At 43.6% G+C, this 12,192-nt stretch overlaps 1 protein-coding gene and 1 long non-coding RNA gene across 3 annotated transcripts in view; one reads left to right on the top strand and one right to left on the bottom strand.

Moving 5' to 3' along the window:
* LOC121020328 (histone H2B type 1-A) overlaps window positions 1–12,192 on the top strand; it is a 448,453-nt gene that overhangs the window by 229,427 nt on the left and 206,834 nt on the right. The gene's annotated exons all lie outside the window — the stretch shown is intronic.
* On the bottom strand, window positions 7–11,482 carry LOC121020338 (uncharacterized). Its single transcript, XR_005786077.1, has 3 exons — window positions 11,315–11,482; window positions 1,529–1,702; window positions 7–500 (listed from the first exon to the last, which is right to left on the bottom strand). It is a non-coding gene; the product is annotated as an uncharacterized LOC121020338 (long non-coding RNA).

Raw genomic sequence — 12,192 nt, 5'->3', positions numbered from 1 at the left:
ACCCTTTCTGAGTAGTTTCCCTTGCGGAGCAGGCGGTGGACGCGGCCCACCGGGAACTGCAGCCCGGCCCGCGACGAACGGGTCTTGGCCTTGGCGCGAGCCTTGCCACCCTGCTTTCCACGTCCAGACATCGCCAGCAGAGAAAAAAGCAAACGCCTTCAAAAGAAAACGCGAGCAGTGTAGAGCCACACTGAGAGCAAGAGAAGTATTTATACTAACGGCAGGTATGCTGAATACAAGTCTCCCATTGGCTCTTTTCAAGTAACCAATGAAAAAGCATAATCAGCATCCCTCATTTGCATAAAAGCCCTCCACCTAGCGGGAGGGTTTTGAATACTCCATTGTAATCTGGCGTGGAGAGCTTTTACGTTAGCACTAATAATTGAAACAATTTGATTTTCTGAACAATACGAATTTAAAATCCAATCCGAAGCAGGAATGATTGTCCTCATTGCTCTGTCTTTTGGCTGTTTTTTCCTTTTCCAGGATTGTGACTGTTTCTGGAAAGGAATAAACAGAACAATTTCTAAAATAGTTTACATTTAAAAAGTACAACTGTTCCAGCAATTGCTTTAAGTCTTTGGACCTCACGAAGTAACAGAAAGAAAGGAAACAAACAATTCTTTGTCAGAGCCCAAGCCTTAACAATGTCTGAACAATGAAAAGTGTCTGAACAATGAAAACTAAAGGCAAGAACTGGCCCATCCTCTCCCTGACTCAAGACAGTAGGTCTTTTGTGTAAATCATTATCTTACACATGAGGTCTTATGGGACCACCTTGAAGGTAGGTAGAGTACTGTTTTCATTTTAGAGATTGCAAAACTTAGAGACCCCGGTTGTGAGTTTTTTGTGTCTTGGTCTTTCCCGGCTCACACTGAGCTAATGAGACGGATGTGGGAACCAGAGGCAAATGAAAAACTAACTTTCCTTTCTGCCTACAGCCTTTGCCATAGGCAGGGTGACATTCCTCTAGGAGCTCAGCTGCCTGGATGATGACACTTTGCTAAGAGCAAAAGGTAATCTTAACATTCACCCTACCCCCCAGGATTCTGTAAGTCTACTTTAACATATAAGAATTCCTTTGAAAACTTCCTTTATTTCTACCATCACAAGATACACGTTGACTCATACTCCAAGCTTATGGTCCACTGATAAACATCTGAAGGGTCTCATGACTGAGGTTTTACTAAACAGTAATAAGTGACCTTTTGCTAACAGCAGTTAGCCTCTCGAGGTCCTGGAAACCCTGCTTCCAAAACTCCTTAGAGACTTATGCTATCCCTAACGCCCTCCCAACCTGAAGGTATATGATCAGTCACCCATCACAACCCCAGTGTAACTCTTTCTGCCCCCGGGTCCTGTCCCCGTGCTTTGATACTACCACCTTTTTACACCAAAGGCGACTCAAGAATTCTTTTTTGGCCATCGGCTCTGGACCCCGCCACCACTCCAAAACTGCGTCAGGACCAAGGACTCCAAACTCCTGGTTAGGAAACTCATTGTCCCCATTGCCATTCCCAACTCCCACCTTCTCCATTTTTTCACTTGGGTACAACACTTGGGTTGATTCAGAAAATTCTTCTGTCATCCTCCATATCCATAGCATACTGCACCCCTCGTGGTTAGAGGGCCGAAACATTGAAACGCAAACACAAGAAGTCTTGGGACCTTTAGGAAGTGAGGGAACAAATGCCCCACAACACTGAAATACACAAAAAAGATGATGTATTATAAGGTGTTTATATGACTGCAGTCTTTGCCTGGTCTTAGCGCTCATGTCAAGGAATATAGTAACATCGAGAGACACTGCCGGAAGGAATCTTGGTGTTTTTCCTCTTATGGTCCAGAAGATAGACCTTGAAGGGGCCCAGAGGAAGGTGAACAGTAATTTCAGGAATTTTTGCAGACTCAAGCCTAAAGGTCTTCTGAGTCCCAAATAGGATGGTAAAAGGGACATGGACCTATGTGTGAGAAAAATCTACTCATAAGCCAACGGTCAGAGAAGCATCCTTTGATCCAGGGAACCAGGCAGGAGAGTCAAGATGTGCATCTTCCATTTGTTTTTCACCTTCTCTTAAGTCTTCAGACACTTAGGACTTTTTCTCTTGACAATATTCACTCTCCTTTTAATTTTTCCTCATTATCTTCAGGGCCAATGACAGCAGTAAACAACAACCACTGGCTCAATGTCTTTGCAAGATGAAGATCTAGAAGGTCTCAAATCCTGCCTCAAAGACTTGACACTTTTTGAAAAGAGAAGGACTGTATGTCTGAAGATTAAATAGTACAGGGTATTCTGCCTCCAAAAATGAAAGTGTAAGCAATCAGGAATATGAGAGTGGGTGGCAGAGAGGGGTAATCACTGCGAATCAGAAGGGTCAAGAGAGTTCATGAGGGAGGTGAGTATTCAGCATTCATTCCACACATACTCATTGAATACCGACTAAATGCCAGAGAGTTCCAGGTCCACGGAACATGGCAGTGTCCATGGCAGATGGAAAACTGTACCCTTGTGGTGACGCCCTCCTAGCGTGGCAAGGTGCACAATGGGCTAAATGCACAGAAGAGGACAGTGCGGTTTTTGGTGACGAGCGGCATGGAGACAAAGTAGGAAAAGGGCATATCTGAGACACACGGGGATGGTCAGGGAGAGCCTCACCAGGAGGGTATGAGTTCGGGTATGAGTTTCAGGTTTGAGTTCAAACCTGAAAGCGGTGAAGAAGCTAGCCAAGCAGGAAGAGTGAATGCTCCCATAAAAGCCCACGTGCATCCAAAGCCAGGGGAATGTCAGGAGCCGAGGGCCAGAGGTAGGACTGTTCTAATTTCCTGAATAAAGTAGGTCACTTTGGATGGAGGAAGGGGTATGTAGAGTGCTAGGTAAAATAGGAGGCAAGATTAAGGCCTGTTTCAAAACCGCAGAATAGAAGCTGGCGTGCAGACATTCGCAGCATCAGGAATCCATACCCCATCAGATCGGGGATGAGAAGAAGGCTTCCAGTCATCTAGGTGACCCTGCGTCACGCGAGTCAGCAAACACAACACTACAACTGTCTGCAACAGTAGAACAGCTTGATGAAACCCTATCAGCACGTTCTCAAAATTGGCAAATTGTAGGCACTTGACGGAAAGATAACGTGCAGGGCAGATGTTGGGGAGAGAGACGGTGGGGGTAAAGGCTTCCACAAAAATGTGAGAGAAAAGTAATGTCCTCAGTAACAACTCTACTGCCTGGAGAGGACACTTTGATGCATATTGTTTTGTATGACCATGAAAGGAAGTAAATGTCTGTTCTTTGCTCGATACAAATAAAACGTTGAAAAAAATTTAAAAAAAAAAGAAATCCTCCCTCTACCGGAAGCAAAGAGTCATTCTTCTTGCAAAGGACAGGAAGTTGAGGCTCAGAGAAATCTGTACAAACAAACATCATCTCCCAGTTAACTCCCTAGTCCCAGCCCCTTCACCGGTGACATTTTCTTAAGTTACCCTTCTTTGTCCAACACAGTATAGAAGCATTACCTTCTTAGAGCTTCTTTGGATTTTCGTTTTTCTTGTGAAAACTCCCATGTGCATGTAAACAAAAAGTAATAATTATAACTTGTAGGCTTTTATCCCATTAATTTGTCTATGTCAGTTGAATTCCTAGACCGAGTTGGAGACCCTATGAGTGTAGAGACAAGTTGTTCTTCCCCGACAAATGGAAGCATTTGCAAGAGTATGTCCTAGAGTAGACTGTCACTCACCTGAACACGGCAAGAGTTACAGCTGTAAGTGCTTTTAATTCATTAATTTCTTCTGAGGGCCACCTGTTGTTTACATTACACACATTATAGGACACTGGTTACAGACAGGAGGCATAAGGATCCCTCATTTTAAAAAAGAACCTAACAATGACCAGAAATCTTGAAAGAAGGCTCAAGTTGACTTGATCCGGATCTGTACGTTGTATTCATCTGACAGAATTCTTATAAAGCCAGTCATCTCCAGTCCTCCAAAAGCCACTTTTTAAAAAGAGAATGATTATATTCAAAAAATTTTTTAATCTACTAAGTGTATATATCTATTTAATACGCAGGATGTGTTCTTTGTAGAAATAAGTTTGAAAATAGTAGCTGGAAACCTCTCTTATGTCACATAGAAGCAATGTATAAAAACTTTTCAAAAGCATAAAAACTTCTATTTCTGGACCAAGGTGAAGTAAAACACACCTCCCCCTGTTCTTTCTGCGAAGTACAACTAGCAACCCGGGACCTCCCATGCACGTTAAACATAAGACCGCCAAAGGGTGTCGAGAAGGTAGGCTGACTAAGTGACCTTGAAAGTTGAGGAACAAGATATTGTGTGTTCCCTGGGTTTTCTTTTTACCTCATCTATCCTGGACGTGCTGCTGAAGCTGGCAATCTAGAAATGCCAAGGAAGGCAAACAAACAACAACAGTAAAGACACAAAACCAGAAAACCCTGTTATCTCTAGCCAAAAGACCAAAGGTCCACCTAGAAAGTGGAGAACTTAAGAAGTAACGACTCTCCTCCAGCCAAACACCATGGAAAACATCCTACATCTCCCCCCCCACCCCACTCCCCACCTATAAGGTTTCCGTGGAGGCTGACGAGGGAAACAAAGACAAGAAAAATGTAGCTTACCTTCCATTCCCTTATAGCCTGCAGCCCACTGCTGGATGTCAGACACCTGCAGGTGTAACACCCCTCAAGAAGTTCACGGCTGCCTTGATGCCTTACTGTTTACACTTCCTTAAAAACTAAAAGCAACCTGGTCTGGACGATAGCTGAATGGTCCTGCGAGACCCTGCTTTCAGCATCCAGAAATTCCTCGGAGACTTACGGTGAAACTTGCAAGTGTGTAATCAGTCGCTCCTCCCAAACCCCGTGCAGCTCTTCCTGCCCACCGGTCCTGTCCTCGTGCTTTCATAAAGTCGCCTTTTTGTGCTGAAGACATCTCAAGAATTCTTTCTTGGCCGTTTGCTCATGAACCCCACTTCAAACTCCATCAGAGGCCACACGGGGATCCTGGACTTCCACCCTTACTCGGCCACGATGGGGCACTTCTCCCCTCTCGGCATGTTGGAACTATCCACCTAGGATTTTAAAGCAACCATCGTAAAAATACTTCAGAGAGCAATGACAGACACACGTGAAACAAGTGAAAGATGGGAAACCCTCAGCATAGGAATAAAAGAAGAACCCAATTCAAGTTTTAGAACTGAAAAATACAATGCCTGGAATAACAAGCTCCGTGGATGGGGTCATGGATGGGGTCAACGGCAGAATGGAGAAGATAGGGACAAAACAGTGAATCTGAAGATTGAAAAATAGAACTTGCCCAATTTGAACAACGGAGAGAGAATAGACTGGGGAGAGAAATGAACATCAGAGACATGCAGAACGATGAAAAAGACCTAGCATTCTGGTCTTCAGAAGACCAAGGAGAAAAGAGGGTGGTGTTGGAAAAGTATATTTGAAGAAATAATAATCAAAAATTTCTAAATTTGACAAAAGACAGAAACCTACAGATTTAGGAAGCTCCACAAACCCCAAGTGGAATAAACCCAAACACATAATCAAACCTATGAAAACTAAAGACAAAAATATACACACACACAGACACACACACAGCAAGAGAAACAAAACCCATGTAAAAGGGAAAAATCAACTCAAATGGTAGCAGATTTGTCATCAGAAACCACATACCAAAAGGAAGGGTCACATATTTTTAAGAGCTAAAAGGAAAGAACTGATACTGTCCCTCTGAATTTCACGTCCTTGAGAAATTAGCAGGGAAATAAAGTCATTCTCAGATAAAGTAAAGCATGAGAATTTGCTGCCAGTGTTATCTATCCATAGAAGAATGGCAGAAGGGAGTTTGGGGGGGGGGGGGAAGAAAGAAATGATATAATATTTTTGGAACATTAACAAGGAAGAACAACAAAAAGAAATATGGGTAAACACAATTGTCTTGAATCTTCTAAAGTATGTTTAGAGGCTAAATTTCTAATATTATCTGATGTGGTTCTCAATATATAGAGAGGAAATATTTCAGATCATTATATTATAGACAAGAGAGGGTAAATTATTTAAAAGGAGAGAAGCTTGGTACAGTTGAACTGGTAACATGTAGATACCAGTGGACTGTGATGTTATGTGTATGTGATACCTAGAGCAACCACTAAAAAACTATCCAAAGACAATAAATGAATCAGAATCAAATTGTCTAAAGAAAATACTCAAGTAGCCCACAGGAAAGCCAGACCTAGAAAACAAAAAGTGGGTAACAGTGAGGGGGAAAACAAACAAACAAACAGACAGACAAAAAAAAAAAACCACCAGAAAACAAAAACTAAAATGGCAAACTTAAGGCCTAACATGTATGGGAGAAAAATTTTTCCTCAACCCTTTTAGGGCTCCTCGCTAGGTCTGATAATGAAAGTGCCAAAGATAAATTAGCAGGAGAAAAGCATACACATTTTATTAGAACTTTTACACGTACTTGGGAGCCTTCCTAAAAAAAATGAAAACCTAAAGTGACCAGAGTAGGAAGCTTTTACAATGAAATATCTTTGTAAAGGCCTGAAAAGACAAAGGGGTTTGGGCAATGGGTAGTAAATGGTGAAAAAGTAACAAGGTTTGTTCATACAGCTTTCTTGGCCCTAAATTCCCTGTTTCTGGTAATAAGCATGTTTCCCTAATCCTGTCTTTAGGGAAGAGGAGGTCAAAGTGGACTTCTTGCTTTTGCTGTTTTCCCAAACTCCTTTGGCTTAAGATATTCAGTATGTCAAGGTGCCATCTTTTGGGGTAGTAGGTCCTGAGCCCCATCAATGTCAATAATCGCACTAAATATATATGATCTAAATGCATCCATTAAAAAACAGAGATTGGCTGAGTGGATAAAAATGTGCTGCAAATGTACGCTGTTATAGGGGGGGAAAAATAATTTTCCCTCTACCCTTCTAGGTTGTTGGCTGAGACCCCCCTTATTGTTGGAATAAAAGATTACCAGGAGAAAAACAAACTGAGGTTTAATAACGTGTGTGCCTCCTGTATACAAGGGAGAGATCCAGGAAGTATTGAGTAATGCCCCAGATGGCCCAAGCCACCGCCTTAAATACGATCTCCAGCTAAACACAAAAGATGGTGGGGGTGGGGGTGGGGGGGCCAGTTCTGGGAAGTTACCAGGCAAAGCACATTTAACCGGTATGGTTAAATCTTTGACCAGATTTAAATCTTTAGGCAGATTTAGATCTTTGCCTTGTCCAATGGGTCCCCCTAGTTTTAGTCATCCTTTTCCCAGTACAGAGAGGGAAACACTCTTACAAATGCAGATTTCCCTGGTAAATGTAAACTTCTCTCACAAATGACTAACTTCTGGGGTTTCAAATCTTTTTAAATGTCTGCTACTTAAAGAAATAAATAATCCACTCAAGGTAATCCTTACACCAAAGAGGTATATTTTAGGGTGGCAAATAATGTCCCCCTTCACTGTCTACAAGGAACTCACTTGGAGTAGAACTACACACGCAGGTTGAAATTAAAGGGTAGGAGAAGCGAAACCGTACAAATATCAACGAAAGGAATCAGGATTGCCTCTCCCAATCAGGTAAGTAAACCAGAGCAAAGAAAGTTACCAGAGATAGAAAGGGACATTACAGACCGATAAAAGGGTCAAACCACTAAGAAAGCCGTACAATTCTAAATGTTTAAGCACCAAATAACAGCCTCGCAAAATACAGGAGGCAAAAAAATGGGTGAGCCAAGTGGAATAACAGGCAAATCCACAGTTAGAGGTAAACAGGTCAACACCCCTATCAACAACTGATAGAGCGACCAGACAAAAAGTTAGCAAATACATAGACCCCAACAAGTGGCACGGCCACTCATTTTCATCTGTAAACCAGCAATGAAAATGCAGAGGTGGACAAACGTTCCCTTCTTCCTTTCTAGGCCCTTTGGCTGGTTTAATAATTATACTGACACCGGGCAGATTAACAGGAGAAAAACAAATGTAATTTCTTATGTATGAGAGCCCCACAAAGACAGGAGACTCAAATGATGAGGGGGTGTGGGGCAAGCTGAGGGCAAAGTACAGGCTAACAGCACCCCTCTGCCCCCACACCCCCCACCCCAGGTGGGGCATGTGTGATATTCCTCGGACACTCCTGGCCACCCAAGAACAGGGGAAAGGAAAGAAAGCAGATGGTTGACTCGTGGAGATCACAGTCCTGCGGGACAGGAGTCTCCTTCAGTTTATGGAGAGCTTAGTAAACTGCAAGAAAAAGGCAATCTTATCCACAGCCTAATTCCCAGACACCTATAGGCTCCATTTCCTGGAGCCCTAATATCACCCTCATCAAGATGGAAGGGGGTTTAAGTGCTTGCCATGGCGATGGGGGAAACTAAGGCAAATGAAAAATTAAATTTCCTTGCTGTCTACACCCCATTGACAAGCCCATGAAACCGGCAGAGTGACCTCCCTCTGGGAGCTCAGCTGCCTCAATGATCACACTTTGCTGGGGGCAAAAGAGAGCCTTAGCTTAACATTACCCCGACCCCCCAAGATCCTGTAAGTCTCCTGAAACACATCAAAATTCCTTTGCAAACAAACCTCCTTTATCTTTAACCCCCAAGTATATGTTGGCAATTATATTCTCAGCTTATGGGCCCAGATATACATCCGAATGAAGGTCTCATGACTGAGGTTTCACTAAACGGTAATAAATGACATTTTTCTAACAACAGCTACTCCCTCAAGGTCCTAGAAAATTTGCTTCCAAAATTCCTTAGAGATACACTCTACCCCTAACCCCACCCCGCCCCAGCCTGAAGGTATATAATCGGTCACTCTTCACAGCCCCAGGGCAGCTCTTTCTGCCTACCCGTCCTGTCCCCCTGCTTTAATAAAAATCACCTTTTTGCACCAAAGAGGTCTTCAAGAATTCTTGCTTGGCCGTTGGCTCCGAACCCCCCTTCCCCCTTCACTCCAAAACGTCCTCACAAAGGCCGTCAGGCAATTGAGGCTTGTAGGCCATCGTGAGCTAAGAAATGGGATAGGGGCCTGGGGCTTCAAAGGGGAGGGGTCAATTCACAGAAAGGTAAGTGTAGATGTTTGGTTAATCAGATGTTTGCTCGGCCTGGCAGAAAAACCTTTCAGATTAAAAAAAAAAAAAAAAAAAAACAAAAAACAGGTATGCCTGACAATAGCTCTCCTTCTGGTACTGTTAGAGTAGGCAGTTACATTGCAACAGGATGCCTGGAGGTCGAGGAAGTCGTGGCCACCTATCTGGAAACTGAGAGGCCCGTCACACCAGACAGGCCCAAAATGGCGGCGAACTGACAGAAAGCCCCTGAGCAAATTAGGAAAAAAAGGCCTGAAACCCCGCTTTTCATCCCTAGTGAACATCCTAGTTAACACCTAGGATAAAAGAAAGAAACTCGAACCCCAGGGAGGCAGCTGGCTGTCTCTCTGGAGCTTTCTCCTACTCCTATCTCAAGAGTGTACTTTTCACTTCCACAAACTCTCCCACTTGTGTCCCTCGTGTCGCCGCTGTGTTCTGTGTCTGTCTTTGGATTCTTTCTCCTGACAAGACCAATAACCTCTGGCGACTCCTTTGGGACCGGCTCAGTCGAGGCCTCAGGGCCCGAGTTTTCCCAGTTTACCCGGCAACAAGATCTCTATTAATTTAAAAGGATAACAGAAGGTATGCTCTCACTTGTATTACATTTATACACCTGTCCATATAGACTTGCACAAAGTAAAACTTCTGGAAGATTGAGGGCAGAAGTGTCCCGGATAATGGAATTACAGTAGATTTTTATTTGTCTATTTGAAATTGTTTTGAATGGTTGATGGGCAGACAGAGGCGGTTGGGAGACCTTTCATTTGGAGGGAGGCTGAGAATTTGGAAAAGAGAAGAAAGGTCCCCAAACAGATAACAGGGGGTCCAGAAAGTGTTTCTCCCCTACAGATTCAGCTCTTCCTGTCTCCAGGTCACCTTTGTTGGACCGGAAGGTACAAAGACTTTCCGTGACTGAAAGGAGAATCAGGAAGGTAAGACAGGTTATTTTTTGCTCGTTTGCTTTGTTACTCAGAGACTGCCTCTCTGAAGAAAATGTGGGTGTTTTATTAAGCAAGGGGGTGTATAAACCCTTCTAGAATTTAACTTTGATGGCTTGACTCCTGGCCTTGCTGTGTCCAAAGTTGGTGCTTTATCAGATACAACTGGGGAGATTTTTTATTAAAAAAATCTTTCTGGTTTCTCCGCACTCCCACTATAGATCTGGGGTCCTACCACAGGGTCCGGGCATTGATTTTTTTTAAAAATTCTCGTTCACTTGTTACAGATCAGCCAGTTTTCCAGGAGAGATGGCAAAAAGGCCTAGGTCTGAGTCTAGGAGGCTTGGGGTTTAGTTTGAACTCCTCAATTAAGGGTAAAGTTTTAGGTAAAGCATCAAATATCAGGAAGGAAGGGAAGCAGGAAGGAGAGGAGGAGAGAGAGAAGAAAGGGACCAAAGCAAGCAGTCAGGCAAAAGTTTTGAAGGACAAGATGGGGAGAAAATAATCTGTTTGATCATTTTGAAAAGATCATTTTGAAAAGGATAGGAAATAATATTACCATCCAGATCTCACCTCTCCCGGGGAAGAACATAAGTGTCAGTGATTCTTAAACTGTAGCCGGAGTTTGATAATTAGAAAAAGAAAAAACAAACAACAACAACAAAAAAAAAAAAACACAAAAGGAAAGAAAAAGGAAAGGAAAGGAAAGGAAGAGAAAAGAGAAGAAAAGAAAAGAGAAGAAACAGAAAGAAACGAAACAAAAAGAAGAGAAAAGAAAAAGGGCCTGGGAGGGGTGAGGGGAAATGTCTTTTTATAAGAATGAATTTTAAAGACAGGGGTCTCTTTCACAGCTATATGTTGCCTCTGCTGAGACAGTAAATACACAGCAGTCTACTGACGTGGTATCTGGGAAAAGAGAATTTAAATTTAACTTTTCATTTTAAAGGGGTCCTTAAAAAAAAAGAAATTAAAGAAATCCTACTTCAAATGTGACTTCTTCATCCAAAAGACACTGTTGTAGATCGCCCTTACGTAAAGTGTTCGTAAACCGATGAAAAATATTCTTTCCCTCCCCTTTTCACAGGCAGTCAACAGCTCAGTCCTACCCAATCTGACACCGCCCCCCCTCAAACCGGGACCCAGACCTGCCCAAATATCTCCTCTTCCTCCACCAAGATCATTACTGGTTTTTGAGCATCATTTTTGGAGTCCCAGTTTTTTGAAAAAGGTTTACTAAGAACGACCCGCATACCAGCCTCTGCGGGGCCGTCCGGACCAGCCAACGAGGTGCCGCGAAGGGGAAGCGCGGGAAATTCAAACTCTTTGTCCTGCCTAGAGCTGCAGGGCCGTGCTTCCCGCCCTTCTGGTGGCATTCCAGAGAAACCAGTGACACAGGAAATAGGAGCCCGGCTTTCCCACCTGCAAGAAAAACTGAAAGGGCTTTAGATCAGCTGTTGCCATCGGTAAACAATTCTAATGCGAAACTAGAGTAATTTCATTTAATGTGTGCGCAGAGAGCTTGAGGTATACCCCGTAGATGCCCACGGGAACCACGGGCGGCTCCGCTGTTTACCTAATGCTTTAGGTCCTGGGGAGTTGAGGCTCCGGGAATACGAGCGCCTACCGGCTCTTTCTAGTACCTGGACCTCTCCTCCTCCCAATAGGGCAGCATGGAATAGTCATCCGCGGAGGGTCCCTATTTTGAAATGCTGTAGTCACTTCTTTACCTAGCAGGGAAACTCCCGTCTCCTTTAGAAACGTGCAGACACAGGGAAAGGAGTGAGCGCTTCCAAGTATTCCGAGTTTGGCGGAAAACGACACGTGGGCTGAAAAAAACCTTACAGGTGAAGTGGCGCTTTGCCGCACAGCCATTGCGCCACAGTAGTTTATTTCGCTGAGAGCCTAGTTAGTGACCATCCAAACGCATGCTTGGCTCTAAAAATGCCCCTACGGATCACCATTTCAGTGGATTCCTTTAAGACTGTAGCCCAAGCTTGCAATTGCTCAGCCACGGAATGGCAGTTATAGCTCTCCTTTGATAAAGTGGGTGGCTCTGAAAAGAGCCTTTGGGTTGGATTGTGCCTCCAAACACACTCACTTGGAGCTGGTGTACTTGGTGACGGCCTTGGT

This window comes from Herpailurus yagouaroundi, unplaced genomic scaffold, assembly GCF_014898765.1.
Source record: "Herpailurus yagouaroundi ecotype Mexico unplaced genomic scaffold, PumYag 250, whole genome shotgun sequence".
NCBI classification, from domain to species: Eukaryota; Metazoa; Chordata; class Mammalia; order Carnivora; family Felidae; genus Herpailurus; species Herpailurus yagouaroundi.
The sequence above is the reverse complement of the archived record's forward strand: the minus strand, read 5'-3'. Positions and strand labels throughout refer to the sequence as shown.